Source organism: Asterias rubens, chromosome 2 (assembly GCF_902459465.1).
Source record: "Asterias rubens chromosome 2, eAstRub1.3, whole genome shotgun sequence".
Classification (NCBI taxonomy): Eukaryota; Metazoa; Echinodermata; class Asteroidea; order Forcipulatida; family Asteriidae; genus Asterias; species Asterias rubens.
Window position 1 is genome coordinate 18016627 of NC_047063.1, and position 13179 is coordinate 18029805.

The following is a 13179-nucleotide window of genomic DNA, read 5'->3' on the forward strand; positions in this document are numbered from 1 at the left end:
AACGAGAGATTCTTTCACAGCGACTAACGAGAGATTCTTTTACAGCGAGTAACGTGAGATTCTTTCACAGCGACTAACGAGTGGTTCTTTCACAGCGACTAACGAGCGTTTCTTTCACACCGAGTAACAAGCGTTTCTTTTACAGCGACTAACAAGTGGTTCACAGCGACTAACAAGTGTTTTTTCTCACAGACTCTAAGGTGAGTGACAATACAATGTTGGAACTCACTTAAATGTCCCGAATGGCGACCTGAGGTCAGCAGGATCAAAGCATCAAAGGTTAAGTATCTGGTAAGGTTTTATGTACAAGGGGAGGGGGGGGGTGTGTTGTGAAAGACTAGTTTTATTTTAGTTTTATTTGACTTTACACTGGCATAAAAGTATACAAATCAATACATAAAATGAGTTGGGTAGATGGCCTTAGCTTTAGACGTTCTTCAGAGGCAACAAATCGGTACAAAAAGATACAAAGAAGAAAATAGTTAAAAATACCAAGCCATTGACTGGCAAGGAGGAACAGGTGACCAGCACCTCTACAAAGCCTTCCTACCACAAAGAATGTCCCCTAAATCTAATAATCAACCCACAGTTAAAAACTAAAAGAGTCTTAAATGCTGAAAAGGAGACATTAGACCTGACTGACAGTGGAAGCTGGTTCCACATGGGGACAATCTGCTGAAAATAAAAAGACTTGTGGGGCTCTGTTTTACAACGAGGAACTAATCATACTTTCCCCATAGACCTAACTTTTATTCCTATAAAGGCATTAACGATGTTTTTGTTTTTCACAGTTCGTTAGCGATTAATCCTGAAGGGGGAATTGTAGCAAATAACTGCACAAACGGCGGCACTGGTGACGAGGGTTTGGTTAAGTATTGAGGTCCCAGGTAATATATATGGTGAACCTGATCTTCACTAAGCTGAGGTGATGCATACCACCACGGACTGTGGTCATGCACAAGATTTGGTAATGTATCAGTTTAGTTATTTGAGGTTAAACTTTACTGGTGAAGAACTACTTCTAAAATGGATCAACTTTTAAATGGAGCAGCTACGCCAATAATTTGGAGAATCATGAACAAATCTAAATCTTAGTTTATTGATAATTAGGAAGGAAAGTGAAACATTCAACAAAACAAAACAAAAAGAAAATGATGAACTTGAATCTCTCCACAAAACAAATCTCTTCAGTAGTAAAGACAGTTTGTAACCAGCAGTACAAATGACTAGTATCATTTGATATTCTACAAAAGCAAGATGGAAAAACCGACCAACCACCGAGGAAAAACAACCTGAAAAACCAGTTTGCTTGATTTCACAAAAATGTGCTGGAACAATCCAAACAAATTGAAAAGCCTTCTTGGAGTAATGTTGGTCCGCTCTTCTTGCAGTTTATCACAAAGATATGTAAATGCTAATTTCAACTAAATCTTCCCTCAGTTGAGCAGTTTCCTTTGGAGTGGTTACCACAACTGGACCTGTTTGGATGAGCATCGTTGGAGGAAACGGGGGAGAGTCGTCTCTTGTGCAGCTGTGACTACACCCTAGACGCCAGACCTGTTTGGATGATCGTTTCGAGAGTGTTGCAAAGAGTCAAAAATAGTCGGCCAGGTAAGTTTGAAAAACAAAAATCATAAAACTTTTCTCGATTGAGAAGTTTCATTCAACAAATTTTGAAAAGCAGTAACTGGTCAGAATGTTCTTTTAAGATTTTAAATCGTTGATTTGAAAAAATACATTCATTTTCATCCTTTAGCTTGCAATAAAGTCATCACACAACAGACAGGTGGAAAACTTTATTAAAATAGCAGGTCAAAAGACGCCCAATTTCATACAGCTGCTTAAACACAAAAAGTAGCTAAGCACAGCAGTATCATGCTTATTAGAATAAGGTTACAAGCCAAACTACCCTTTCACAAGTACAGTGTGTGACTGGTATCCCGTTCTTTGCTGCTAAGCAGAAACAAATGTTAACCAATATTTTCTGCCTGAGCAACTCTGTTAGATTAGGTCCTGATTGGAGCACGGAGGACATTTTTCTTGAATATCAAAGCATTCAGACCAAATCATTTGTCAAACAATTGATGCTTGTGTAAAAATAGTGTATTCGTTTATAGGATTTGAGGCATTGCATGGTGAGGTATTAATGTGTATTTCGTTTGAGGTAACGCCAAGTGTGTTTCTGCTTGCCAGGTAGAGTTTGTTCTTAGAGAACTGTCTTAGAATGAAGCAAGACAGTTCTCTAAGAACAAACTCTACCTGGCAAGTAGATGCACACATGGTGTTACCACAAACCAAATAGTGTATTCATTACAAATAATCTTTCATGAAACCATTTTTTTACCACAGACTGAGAAGATGGCCTCTGGAGATAACCTACACCCAAACTTGAGGCTATATACTGAATGCTTACTGGACTAAGTGGCACCATCATCTACAGAAAGAAGGACTGTGTCCCATGCTACAAGTTGAACTGATGAATTTGATGTCCAGATGTTGATGCTAAGTGACACTGGACTGTGTTCCACCAACTGAAGGTATGTGCCAAGGCAAGCCATATGAATCTCACTTACCAGTTCAATGGGAGACTTTCTGGGACGATAGAGGGCAGCAGACTTACCGGGTAAATCCATTGTTCTCAGAATTATGCGCATGTTCAGAACTACGTAAACAATGGAAATTTACCCGGTATGTCTGCTGCCACCTAGCGTTGGAAAGTCTCCTATTGCTTCAAGCGAGTGGAGTTGTGATGAGCCGAACCAATGCTTTTTTGACTGCCTGCCACCCACGCGGGACCTATTACAAGTCTAGCAAATAATAGATAACTATGTAAAGAAACTTGCAACCAAAAGTTTGATTTTTAACTAGCAGTCAAGTGCGTTTAAGTATCATTTGGGATTCAGCAGCAACAAGCAGCATGAAAGAATAGCAAATTGTCATCACACCTGAAACAAGTCAGCTCTTGCAGTTTACTATATATAGCATGCAAATGCATGGAGATAAATTTGTGCTTACTAAATTTACCCTCAGTGGAGCAGTCTCTTTTGGAGTGGTGACTACAACCGAACCTGTTTGGAGGAGCATCGATGGATAATGCAGGAGTGAAGATTAACAGAATGCGTGGTAAGTTCGAACAAAAATCATTCTAGAATTTTCTGTGAAGAGAAAGGTCATCCCACAAAATAGGCAAAGGAGTTCATGTTTCAGAATAAGCAGTTGACACTTTTAACTCAAAGTGTTTAAAAGATGTATCCTTGTCATCATTTTAGTTTGCAATTATAAACACACTTTACAACCAACTTGTGGAAAACTTATCAAAATTAAAGGTCAAGTTGAAATGAAAACGACACACAACAAGAAAAACAACACCCGGGGTCCTTTCACTAAGAAGGACCTAGTATTTTGAGGCTAGTCCTAAGTTAGGATGAGTAATTTGTCCTTACTGGAGATAAGAATACTAGTCTTAACTCTTTGTGGAATCCACCCAGGGGATGCTGCATGTGTTTTACTCCCCGCTGCTCACTGTTGATTCAGTCCACTGTTGTAGCTGTTACTGAGTAAAGAATTCCCCCTGTCCAAAGACTACTCATCGTGTTGCATATCCCCAAACATCATAGCGCAGACGATGTTGTTTTTGAGCGATTGCCATCTCCAGAATTGTTCATAAAATTATAAGTTCCAACCAATTACTTGAAGAACTGATTGGAGCTGGATAAGAAGTTCCTTGCACATGATTGCACTCGGACTTAACTAGTCCTCAGAACATAATTATTCTCGTATTAAAAAAGTTGCTCAACAATAATCCTTAAATATTGTTTATTTTCTACAGATTGAGAAGATGCCTTTTGGAGATGACACAATACCAATCTTGAGGCTTCAATCGATGCTTTTTGGACTGAGTTCCACCAACTGAAGGATTGTGTCAAGTCCAGCTAGGCTGCAAGTTTAACTGTCGAGGTGAGTAGAGATGTTGATGTTAACTCATTCTTGTTCAATTTTGTGCTACAACCTGGGCCTATATTCATAGGGCTGCTAAGCACAGAAAGTTGCTTAGCATGAAATGTTTGCCTTGATAAAAACGGGATTACGAACAAAATGTCATTTTCAGAATAAGCAAACAACAGCTGAATACAAGTAACAAGCAATATGCAACAAATGGAAATGTTGGTTGATAATCCTGTTTTTATCATGGAAGAAATTTCATGCTAAGCAATTTTTGTTTGCTTAGCAGCTCTATGAAATTGGGCCCTGAAGAACTATGTCAAGTCTGACATATCGATAACTTATCGATATCGATATCGATGACTAACGAGATATGCAGCAGAACAAAGAATATTTAGAATCCCTCAAACAAATCTCTTAAGTAGTAAAGACAGTTGTAACCAGCAGTCAAAATACTTAGCGTTTGAGATTCTGCAACAACGTGCATGAACACCAGCCAACTGTCTTACAATGCCCCCCCCCCCCATCCCCAAGTTGATTTAGAATCCATTAAACCATGGAGGTTCCTCCATGATTAAACAAAGCTTTTAAGAAGTAATGACTTGTTACCCAACAATCAAAGTGTTAGTTAGTATTGTTTAAGATTCTGCAACAAACATGAATACCAAACGACCACCGAAGAGAAGCACCTGATGAACTAGTTTGTAAAATGAACTAGTTTGTAAAATGAGCTAGTTTGTAAAATGAGCTAGTTTGTAAGTCTTTAATGACACGAGAAGAAGAACTGATTGAAGCTGGATGGGAATCCCCTTTCATATTAAACTATTCCTCAGAACAACTGATTCTTGTATTATCCCAATTCGTTATCAAAAATATCTTTTAAAAATCCTTTTTTTCTTCTACAGATTGAGAAGATGCCCTGTGAAGATGACCTACACCCAATCTTGAGGCTAATCATTGCCACTGTATGAGGGAGGACGACGTCAAGTCTAGCCTGGTGTTTCTCTCCTTAACTCTTAAAGTGACTTCAGGATGTTAGCGTAACCAATGTTTTTTGGACTGCGTGCCACCAGCTGAAGGACTATGCCAAATTTAGCAAGGTGACTCTCCGCTATAATTTGAACTTACAAAATGGAAGGTCCCCATGGAAGAAAGACTGTGTCAATCCTAGCCTGATAATGTTCAACTGCTAAACAGATGTATGGATTTTGAGCTCACCAACGTTTTTTGGACTGGTGCCAACAGCTGAAAGACTATGTCAAGTTTACCCAGTCTCTGCTACAAGTTGATATTGATGCTACTTTTGTAACTTGTGCATATTATTGGAAGATTGCCATTTGTTGACTGCAGAAAGACTACGTCAAGTCTCTCCGCTACAAGTACAACTCGCATAGTGATGTTGACGCTACATTTGTAACTAAGACTTTTTTGTGGAAGGTCGCCATAGAAGAAAGACTTTTGAGTTTAATAGTCAGATGATGTTCAACTAATACAATTTGGACAATGATGGCGCCATTTATTTTACTATAATGAAGAGGAGAGGACCATCTTAGTCCGCGCCGAACTTACAGCCATGGCTATGTATGTGGCTGTTGCTATGGCTTCATGTGTTGCTGCTAGTACATGTTGACATGGCAACCAAGCCACATCCACAGTCACTACCTTAGTAACGGCCTTAGATTAGTGTTTACTCAATTGGCTTTTCTTGACTCCATCAAACTCTAATTATGCTACAATTCAGCTCTGTATATTCACATCAATTGATTTGATTAAAATTGGCACGCCTGGCCCTCATGCCAAGCAGTGTTTGTTTATCGTGGTAAAACAAATAAATTAAATTCAAGTACAATACCCATTGGATTTTGATGGTGTCTGAGTAGTTAGGAGTACAACGTTAAAGATATGGTATAGCTTTGGTAAAGAGAAGTAAAGGACTAATACATTTATGATACCAAATTTGTCAGTGTATGTGCGCCATTTATGAAGTGTTTTTCCTTGCCAAGACCGTTTTGGCTACAAATAACGTATAAGTGAAATTGTCAACAGTAAATACAGGGAGACTCGGAAGTGAAATTGTCAACAGTAAATACAGGGAGACTCGGATTTTGTCAAACTTAAACTGCGTGTTACCACTTAATTGCTCAGAAATGCTAGAAATCATTGCAAGGAAAGCTCAGGGTTAGTCGAATAAGCTTATGTATAATAAAACAAATTATGAAGGTACAATGTAGAAAATCTTATGACAAAATTGTGATGTTAATTTTCAAGTATCTAAGTATTTTTAAGGAAATAACTTCCACTTTGTAGGATTGAATCAAAGTTATTCTAGGCTCAATAATTATCATATTCAAAGAAGTGTGGGAAAGTGTACTTGAGCGCAAAATAGACAAATACATGTTTTATTGAAATGTGCGTATTAGTGAAACGCGCATTGAGCAGGGCCCAATTCACTTTGTGTGCTTAAGCATGTAGCTCTATGTATATAGGCCCAGACTCCTGCTGCAATGTCAACACAAACCACGGCAATGATCACATCACCAGGGCTCGGTTTCACAAAGAGCTTAAGATAAGTTCAGTCTTAGTTACTGGGCAATGTGTGATGATGCCATAGTACAAATCACCATGGTGATATTGACAACTTGTCTTTAGTTGAATTTTAGTGTTTTTGTGAAACCGAACTCTGTACTCCTCACCCTAACCCTGCACTTTAACTTTAACCTATAGCACTAATACCATCACAAATATCACTCACTATATAATATTTACCTATTAACACCTCACCCTTGGCACCAACCCACTACCCATGCGCGATTTGAATCAAATAGTAAAGTGTAATTTTGTTAAACATGCATTTTGTCTATGCGCGCTCAAGTACAACTTTGTGGTTCGGTGGAAAATGAATTAATATATTCATTTATTAGTAGTGTTTATTCATCTCAATTTACTTGAATATGATACTGTAGTAAAAACTTGTAAGTGTAAGCATATATAAGCAAAGAAGTATGCATTATTTGCCAATGTTTAATAAGATACGATGTAGATGTGAAATATTTGTTAAATTATGTGAGAAGCCAAGATGTGAAATAAGACGATTGGTAACATGCAAACTATCGTGTATGGTGTTAATTATTGTAATTAAAAAGTATTGGCTTATTTTGGATTTAGTAGAGAAATACATGAATCAAGCTTTTGAGATGACCGATGATAAAGGGCCATGGGAATAATTGGTATACAAATTCTTTTGAAATACACAATTTTTAATAGTTTTTAACACTTATGTATACAGAAGTACATGTTATATTAGAGCCACAAGGGGTATTAAACACTTACAACATCTAAATATAAACCTTATTTAAAATTGTGTGTTTAGTTTTTGTTAGAGTAGTGAATGTGTGCATTTAGCAATCACTGATGCTGTTACTTATTAAATGAAAAGGTACCAGACTATAATTTGTCATCTAGTCTTGGCTTGGTGTAGGGTAGTGCCCGATATTTGGTAGTGACTAAGACCTGATTAAAGACACTGAACACTATTGTTAATTGTCAGAGACCAGTCTTCTCACTTGGTGGGTGAAAATTGGTCATCGAGGTTGCGAGATACTAATGGAAGAAAAAACCCCCCTTGTCATTTGAAGTTGTGTGCTTTCAGATGCTTCATTTCCGGACCTCAAAATCTAATTCTGAGGTCTCAAAAGACTATTTCGAGTAGTTACCAATAGTGTCCACTGCCTTTATTGACAATTACTCCACAGTTGTTGCTGAAGGCAACAACTGTGGAGTAGACACAGTCACTTGATTTAGTACTCGGACTCATATTGATTGAATAAGAGACTGAAACAAAATGGCTGCTCCATTGTGAAAAAAGATCAGGGGCAAGTTTCATGTAGCATGTATTCAGCACACAAACTTGCTAAGCACATCAAAGCATTGCTTAACAGGGACAAGTTACCAAACAAAATTACATTGAGTTCACATTGTTATGACTGGTGCCTCACTAATCTTTTGCATGCAAAGAAAATTGCCAAGCAGTATTTTCTGCTGAACTTTTACCCCATGTTAACTTTTTGGACTAAATTGGATAAAACTGCTGGACTTATCCCACTGTGATTTAATAAACAAATTGCCAAAAATTAATAAAACTGCTCGACTTACTACCCCTTGTGATTTTGCTTTTTTTTGTACACAAATTGTATTAAAATAATTGATGAAACTGATTCAATCACTTTTTGGCCCAAAACTCACGAAATTTCTGGACTTACCCCTTTTGATTTCTTCAATTTGTTGCCAAAAGTTGACAAAATTGCAGGACTTACCCCTTGTGATTTCTTCATTTTTTGACCCAAAATAGACAAAATTGCAGGACTTACCCCTTGTGATTTCTTCATTTTTTGACCCAAAATAGACAAAAATGCTGGACTTACCCCTTGTGATTTCTTCAACTTTTTGCCCAAAATGGACAAATCTGCTGGACTTACCCCTTGTGATTTCTTCAATTTTTTGCCCAGAATGGACAAAATTGCTGGACTTGCCCCTTGTGATTTCTTAATTTTTTTGCCCAAGATGGACAAAATTGCTGTTTGCCAAAAAAGGACAAAACTGCTGGACTTACCCCTTGTGATTTCTTCACTTGTGGCCAAAAATTGACAAAATTGCTGGACTTACCCCCTTGTGATGTTTTCACTTGTTGGCCCAAAATGGACAAAACTGCTGGACTTACCCCTTGTGATTTCTTCATTTTTTGGCCCAAAATGGACAAAATTGCTGATGCAAAAAAAGGACAAAACTGCTGGACTTTCCCCTTGTGATTTCTTCACTTTTTAGCCCAAAATGGACAAAATTGCTGGACTTACCCCCTTGTGATTTCTTCAATTTTTGGCCCAGAATGGACAAAATTGCTGGACTTTCCCCTTGTGATTTCTTCATTTTTTGGCCCAAGATGGACAAAATTGCTGTTTGCCAAAAAATGACAAAACTGCTGGACTTTCCCCTTGTGATTTCTTCATTTTTGGCCCAAAATGGACAAAATTGCTGGACTTACCCCTTGTGATTTCTTCAATTTTTGGCCAAAAATTTACAAATATGCTGGACTTTCCCCTTGTGATTTCTTCCATTTTTGACCCAGAATGGACAAAATTGCTGGACTTACCCTTGTGATTTCTTCCATTTTTGGCCCAAAATTGACAAAATTGCTGGACTTACCCCTTGTGATTTCTTCCATTTTTGGCCCAAAATGGACAAAAATGCTGGACTTTCCCCTTGTGATTTCTTCACCTTTTAGCCCAAAATGGACAAAATTGCTGGACTTACCCCTTGTGATTTCTTCCATTTTTGGCCCAAAATGGACAAAACTGCTGGACTGATTTTTCACTTTTTGGTCCAAAATGGACAAAACTGCTGGACTTTCCCCTTGTGATTTCTTCTATTTTTGACCCAGAATGGACAAAATTGCTGGACTTACCCCTTGTGATTTCTTCATTTTTTTGCCCAAAATGGACAAAAATGCTGGACTGATTTTTCACTTTTTGGTCCAAAATGGACAAAACTGCTGGACTTTCCCCTTGTGATTTCTTCACCTTTTAGCCCAATATGGACAAAACTGATGGACTTACCATTTTGTGATTTCTTCCATTTTTGACCCAGAATGAAGAAAATTGCTGGACTTACCCCTTGTGATTTCTTCATTTTTTGACCCAAAATAGACAAAAATGCTGGACTTACCCCTTGTGATTTCTTCAATTTTTTGCCCAGAACGGACAAAATTTCTGGACTTACCCCTTGTGATTTCTTCATTTTTTGGCCCAAGATGGACAAAATTGCTGTTTGCCAAAAAAGGACAAAACTGCTGGCTTACCCCTTGTGATGTCTTCATTTTTTTGCCCAAAAAGGACAAAACTGCTGGACTTTCCCCTTGTGATTTTTTCACTTTTTAGCCCAAAATGGACAAAACTGCTGGACTTACCCCTTGAGATTTCTTCACTTTTTTGCCCAAAATGGACAAAACTGCTGGACTTACCCCTTGTGATGTTTTCACTTGTTGGCCCAAAATGGACAAAATTGCTGGACTTACCTCTTGTGATTTCTTCAATTTTTGGCCCAAAATTTACAAAAATGCTGGACTTTCCCCTTGTGATTTCTTCACCTTTTAGCCCAATATGGACAAAACTGCTGGAATTACCCCTTGTGATTTCTTCCATTTTTGACCCAGAATGGACAAAACTGCTGGACTTACCCCTTGTGATTTCTTCAATTTTTGGCCCAAAATGGACAAAAATGCTGGACTTACCCTTTGTGATTTCTTCCATTTTTGACCCAGAATGGACAAAATTGCTGGACTTACCCTTGTGATTTCTTCCATTTTTGGCCAAAAATTGACAAAATTGCTGGACTTACCCCTTGTGATGTCTTCAATTTTTGGCCCAAAATGGACAAAAATGCTGGACTTACCCTTTGTGATTTCTTCCATTTTTGACCCAGAATGGACAAAATTGCTGGACTTACCCTTGTGATTTCTTCCATTTTTGGCCCAAAATTGACAAAATTGCTGGACTTACCCCTTGTGATGTCTTCAATTTTTGGCCCAAAATGGACAAAAATGCTGGACTTACCCTTTGTGATTTCTTCCATTTTTGGCCCAAAATGGACAAAACTGCTGGACTGATTTTTCACTTTTTGGTCCAAAATGGACAAAACTGCTGGACTTTCCCCTTGTGATTTCTTCTATTTTTGACCCAGAATGGACAAAATTGCTGGACTTACCCCTTGTGATTTCTTCATTTTTTTGCCCAAAATGGACAAAAATGCTGGACTGATTTTTCACTTTTTGGTCCAAAATGGACAAAACTGCTGGACTTTCCCCTTGTGATTTCTTCACCTTTTAGCCCAATATGGACAAAACTGCTGGACTTACCATTTTGTGATTTCTTCCATTTTTGACCCAGAATGAACAAAATTGCTGGACTTACCCCTTGTGATTTCTTCATTTTTTGACCCAAAATAGACAAAAATGCTGGACTTACCCCTTGTGATTTCTTCAATTTTTTGCCCAGAATGGACAAAATTTCTGGACTTACCCCTTGTGATTTCTTCATTTTTTGGCCCAAGATGGACAAAATTGCTGTTTGCCAAAAAAGGACAAAACTGCTGGACTTACCCCTTGTGATGTCTTCAATTTTTTTGCCCAAAAAGGACAAAACTGCTGGACTTTCCCCTTGTGATTTTTTCACTTTTTAGCCATAAATGGACAAAACTGCTGGACTTACCCCTTGAGATTTCTTCACTTTTTTGCCCAAAATTGACAAAACTGCTGGACTTACCCCTTGTGATGTTTTCACTTGTTGGCCCAAAATGGACATAACTGCTGGACTTACCCCTTGTGATTTCTTCCATTTTTGACCCAAAATGGACAAAAATGCTAAGACTAACCCCTTGTGGTTTCTTCATTTTTGGCCCAAAATGGACAAAATTGCTGTTTGCCAAAAAAGGACAAAACTGCTGGACTTACCCCTTGTGATATCTTCAATTTTTTTGCCCAAAAAGGACAAAACTGCTGGACTTTCCCCTTGTGATTTTTTCACTTTTTAGCCCAAAATGGACAAAATTGCTGGACTTACCCCTGGTGATTTTTTCACTTTTTGGCCCAATATGGACAAAACTGCTGGACTCACCCCCTTGTGATTCCTTCCATTTTTGACACAAAATTGCTGGACTTACCCCTTGTGATTTCTTAAATTTTTGGCCCAAAATGGACAAAATTGGTGGACTTACCCCTTGTGATTTCTTCAATTTTTGGCCCAGTATGGACAAAACTGCTACCCCTAGTGATTTTCATCCTTAAGCATAGCAAAATGCTACAAAAAATGCAGCAGATTGCTTCTCAAAAATCAACATTTTACTAACTTGGTATCACACCAATATACCTTAACATTCAGTGTGCACAACACATGTTCAGTTTTTGGGTTGCAATAATGCACTTTTAATATACATTACTTAAACATTAAGTTAAAAGTACATGCTTCATTGTTATTTTAAATCCAAGGTTTTACATTAATTACTTATGTGGGTTTAGACCTTGTTCATTAATACACGGCAAAGTTGTTTTTGTCTACTAAAGGGTATCTATACCTCTGTGTTTTGGAACCTTGTTTTAACTGTTTATAAATATAGGAGTTCTGGGCCCAGTTTCATAAAACACTAAGATTCATCTTAAGATGTTTCATAAAACACCAAGATTCATCTTAAGATGTTTTGTCAATGACACACATTATGACAGCACACTTTGCTTAACAATGAAGATTGGTTTGATCATTCTTAGGTCTTCATGAAACTGGGCCCTCAGTTCTGTGGGCGGTACTGTTGCGTCTGCATTGTCTGCATTTGGCAAAAATATGCATTCTGTCTATTTTGTGTGCGCTCAAACACTAAAGGTAAGTGACCAGGTAAGTGACTTTAGTTTATTACTCTTTCCTTGCAATCCACTTTAAAAGGTTTCACTCATTCTCAGTCAAAAGGTTTGTCAAGCCAAAACACAAATTGTGCTTCAATAACTATTATATTGACATTTCTGTTAACCCAGTTTGATTGTTTGTTTGTTACTCTTTACAGTTGTATTCCAAACTTCTCTGACACCATCAAAATCCACAAAGAATTGTACATGAATTTAATGAATTTTTAATGAGTTTCCATGACAAACCAACAAATGGTTGGCATGGGGTCAGTTTCATCCATGTGTTCCATGCTACTTGTACAGTATGGTTTTGGATATTGGTGGTTTCAAAGTAGCCCATTTTTAGTAAACGTCAAACCATGGAGGAAGGAATAGAAGGAGCTCGAACGACCCGCAAAACCGCAGAGTAACAAAAGAATACTCTGACAATGCCCCCGTCTGGCCTGTGGAAAAAGATAGGAGACCTCCAGCTGGACGGCCAATTAACGAGTAGGATTAAATCTCTTTGTACAGAACGTGTGGTACCGCCAGTCTGCGCTCTTGCCTGCGTGAAAAGTTGAATCATTGGAGACAAGAATCGTGAATATACACGTTTTCATTTACTGTTTGTGGTGTTTCACGGAAACATCATGGCATATTTTTACATTTTTTGTAACTTTCCGGTCACTAGCGGTGGTTCAAAATTTGGCTATTAGCACACGAGGGTGGTTGGTATTCAATTGTGTTTTTCGATTTGGTGAGCACAAGTGTACACAATTTTTATCAGGTCTCATATCCATACGACATACGACACC

At 38.0% G+C, this 13179-nt stretch overlaps 1 long non-coding RNA gene across 1 annotated transcript; it reads left to right on the plus strand.

The window, feature by feature from the left end:
- Window positions 1-337: 337 nt before the first annotated feature.
- LOC117307461 lies at window positions 338-6649 on the plus strand. The gene is made up of 5 exons (XR_004521101.1): window positions 338-1611; window positions 2350-2537; window positions 3031-3123; window positions 3830-3957; window positions 4848-6649. It is a non-coding gene; the product is annotated as an uncharacterized LOC117307461 (long non-coding RNA).
- Window positions 6650-13179: the final 6530 nt, after the last annotated feature.